Source organism: Mobula hypostoma, chromosome 2 (assembly GCF_963921235.1).
Source record: "Mobula hypostoma chromosome 2, sMobHyp1.1, whole genome shotgun sequence".
NCBI classification, from domain to species: domain Eukaryota; kingdom Metazoa; phylum Chordata; class Chondrichthyes; order Myliobatiformes; family Myliobatidae; genus Mobula; species Mobula hypostoma.
Genome location: NC_086098.1, coordinates 36,821,752 through 36,826,286, shown reverse-complemented (window position 1 = coordinate 36,826,286; position 4,535 = coordinate 36,821,752).

Here is a 4,535-nt window from a genome sequence, read left to right as displayed (position 1 = left end):
CCCTTAGCTTCATTTGTTGCTTGGTTACTTTTTCTTAAAGCTCATTGTTAGGATTTAATATCTCCTTTAAGCAATATTTAAAATTAACCATATATTTAATTTACTTAGTTTTAATGTGAAAGGATTAAACCATCCTGTGAAACATAATAAGATATTTAATTATATTAAGAAATTGAATGTCTCAATTTTTTTTACATGAAACACATGTTCGTAAATGTGATAATTTACATCTTTTCAGCCGTTGGAGGGGTTTATCTTTCCATTCCACCTTTCATGCTAAAGCAAGAGGAGTTTCAATTTTTATAGACAATTCAGTTTCTTTCGTTCAACATAATGTAGTATCTGATAGCAAAGGGCGTTTTGTTATAGTCTCAGGGAAATTAGATAATAAATTAATGGTTTTTGTTAATTTGTATGCCCCGAATATAGATGATCCAGGGTTTTTTGAATGCTTTTTTTTCGCTTCTACCAGATTTAAGTTTATATTCTTTGGTTTTAGGAGGAGACTTAAACTGTTGCTTATATCCTGTTTTAGATCGTTCTTCTTCTAAATGATAGACTTGTAGTAGATCTGCCTCCTTAATCCAATCTTTTCTAATGAAATGTGATATTGTTGATACTTGTTTTGCATCCAACACAAAAAGAGTATTCATTTTTTTCTCATGTTCATCATTCGTATTCCAGGATTAATTATTTTTTTGTTGATAGCCAATTGATTCCATTTGTTCGATCCTGTGAATATAAAGAAATTGTTGTTTCAGATCATGCTCCTGTGTTTTTATCTTTAAATCTTCCAGGTGTCTCCCAAATGAATAGATTCTGGCGTTTTAATCCAATTTTCTTATTAGATAAAGATTTTTTACAATTTTTGGAGAGACAAATTATTCTTTTTTTTGAAGAGAATACACTAGAAGAGACTTGTAGTCTTATTTTATGGGATGCTTTTAAGGCTTATATTAGAGGTCAAGTTATTTCTTTTACTGCAAGTGTTAAGAAAAAACTAATAAGGAGAGAATTGAATTAGCTAATCAGTTGAAACAATTAGACCAAAAATATGCTTTGGCTTCAGATCCTGTTTTATATAAAAGACGTGTTGAAATTAAAACTAAATACAATCTGTTCTTAACATATCCAATTGAAATGCAACTTTTAAAAGATAAAAGTCAGTTTTATGTTCACAGAGATAAAAGGGGTAAACTATTAGCTAACCAATTAAAGACCTTTATAGTTAAACGTCAAATTAAAGAAATTTGTAAAACTAATAGTGATAAAACATCTGATCATTTAGAAATAAACGATGCTTTTAGAGAATTCTACTCTAAACTTTATAGTTCTGATCCTCTGAAAGATAATACTCTAATGATTTTTTTTTTAGATTGATTAAACATTCCTACACTTTCTGATGATATTCGAAAATTGTTGGATCAACCTATTTCCTATGAGGAAATTGCTGAGGTTGTTCACTCTTTGCACTTGGGGAAGGCTCCAGGTCCTGATGGATTTTCTGGAGAGTTTTATAAGGCTTTTTCCTCTTTGCTTATACCTTGTTTATATTCAGTCCTTTCTGACTCTTTTAAATTAGGTAAGGCGCCACAATCTTTTTATGAAGCCTCTATTTTGCTTATTCATAAAAAGAATAAGGACCCAATTGAATGCTCTTCTTATAGACTTATTTCCTTACTTAACGTTGATACTAAAATTTTATCTAAACTTTTGGCTTGTAGAATTGAAAATATTTTGCCATCTATTATCTCTGATGATCAGACTGGATTTATCAAAAATCGATACTCCCACTTTAATATTCGTAGTTTATTGAATGTTATTTATTCTCCTTCTAAAGAGATTTCGGAATGTGTGATATTCTTAGATGCTGAGAAAGCCTTTGATCGGGTTGAATGGAATTATTTATTTAAAACTTTGGAAAAATGTAACTTTGGGCCCAATTTTATTCAATGGATTAAATTACTTTATTTATCTCCCTCCACTCAGGTTCTTACTAACTCTCAGTACTCTAAACCATTTAAACTTCATCGTGGAACTAGACAAGGTTGTCCTTTGAGTCCTTTGCTTTTTGATTTGGTCTAAAAACCTTTAGCTATTGCTTTCGGGGTATCTAATGATACCACTGGTATTTTAAGGAGGGGTATTACCCACAAAGTTTTGCTTTATGCTGATGACCTTTTGCTCGACATTTCTAATATGGAGTCTTCTTTACCTTCTCTGCTTTCTTTACTCTCCTGCTTTAGTCAGTTTTCAGGATATAAACTTGATTTTTATAAGAGGGAAATTTTCCTTTGAATAACTTGGTATTAGCTAATACTAACCTTCCTTTTAAAATTGTAAGAAATTAATTTACTTATTTGGGTGTACCAATTACTATGAATTATAAACTCCTTTTTAAAGAAAATTGTTTTACACTTCTGAATTATGTTAAGAAGGCACCTTCAAATTGGTCACCCCTCTTTTTACTGTTGATTGGCCGAATCAATTCTATTAAAATGAATATTTTGCCTAAATTTTTATATTTATTTCAAGCCATACCTGTTTTTATTCCTAAATACTTTTTTGATTCTTTGGATTCTGTTATATCTTCTTATATATGGAAAAATAAAATTTCTCAATTAAATAAAGTTCATCTTCAAAAAGCTAAAAAGAATGGAGGTTTAGCCTTACCTAATTTTAGGTTTTATTACTGGGCAGTCAATATACGGAATCTTACGTTTTGGTTATATTATATTAATCGAGTGGACTGTCCGGTTTGGGCTTCTTTAGAAGCTAACTGTGTTAATAAATTTTCTGTCATTCCTCTTCTCGGATCCTCAGTTCCTTTACCTTTACGTAATTTAACTGATAACTTTGTAGTTAAACACACTTTGAGGATTTCGGTACAATATAGAAAATATTTTGGTTTATTGAATTTTTCACTTTCCACTCCCATTTTTTCTAACTTTTTTTTTAAACCTTCTATGTTTGATGTAATTTTTAAAGAGTGGAATAGATTGGGTATTAAATGTTTTCATGATTTGTTTGTTGGAGATAGTCTCTCTTCATTTGAACAACTGTCAGTTAAGTATAGCCTACCGAGAGCTCACTTTTTTCGATATTTACAAATTAGAAACTTGTTGCGTTCTCAAATACATACATTTCCTAAAAGTCCAGATAAAAATTTACTTGATATAATATTAAATTTGAAACCCTTCCATAATGCATCTATATCTAATATTTATGGTATGTTGTTGGGAATGAGAAATATTCCTTTAGGTAAAAATAAAAAACCTTTGGGAACAAGATTTACAGATTTCAATTTCTGAGGACACTTGGAATGAAATTTTTAAATTGGTTAATACCTCATCGTTATGTGCCCGTCATTCCCTTCTACAATTTAAAGTGGTTCATAGGGCCCACATGTCTAAACACAAGCTGTCTCGTTTTTATTCGGATATATCTCCCCATTGTGATAGATGTAACAATGGAGAAGCTTCACTAATCCATATGTTTTGGACTTGTCCGTGTCTTGAAAAATATTGGAAGGAAGTATTTCAAACTTTTTTGGTGCTTTTTAAGGTAAATTTTAAACCTAATCCTTTGACTGCCTTATTTGGTATTGTTGGAGGAAATGATATTATTTTGGAGACACATGATCTGCATATTTTGGCCTTTATTTCTCTCACAGCCAGGAGGGCATTGTTGCTTAAATGGGAGGATGCCACTCCGCCTGCTCATACTCATTGGTTACATGATGTTATGTCATGATTAAATTTGGAGAAGATTCGCTGTTCAATTTCGGAACCTAGACAAGATTTTTTAACATTGTGGGGACCTTTTTTGAATTATTTTTGAAATCTTTGATTTGATATTAAGCACAGATGTTGGCTAATAATATGTTTTACTATATGTTAAGGATTTTTTCCTTTTTTTTAAACTAACCGCTGTTCTTTTTCTGGTAGTGGGTTTAGATTTTTTTGTGTAATAAAATGATCTCTTTTCAATATTATGTTTAAATTTAATTTATATGGATATGGGGTAATTACACTTTATCTGTGATTTCAATATATTGTAATCGATATATATTATATATCCTACTGTACTCTGTATTCTTTTACGTAAGAAATTAATAAAATATTGAAAAGGAAAAGAAAGCCTGATCCTCTGAGTATGCATTTCATTTTAGACTTGGTCTAGCTCGTTTGGACGAATTCTTTCTTCTCACCTTCCCCTCTCCGACCAAAAATCAAGACCCATTGCAAATGTTTCTACTGCAACTAATTCATTTCCATGAACCCGTGTAATGGGCTGCCGTAGCCCCTTCAGACTGTGTAAGCAATCGAAGCCTCTTCCAATACTTGCTGATTTATCCAGTCCTTCTTCTTCTCAGCCATGGTGCTGTTTGGTACTCTGGACTTTAGCTTATTCAATTTTCTTTCACAACGGTACCAAAAGTACTTCACAGATTAATTATTATCTATTCTGCAAATTTACATTGAAGTAGGCAGATCACTGTCTCTAAACAGATAAAGTCCAGGGATACATGGGAT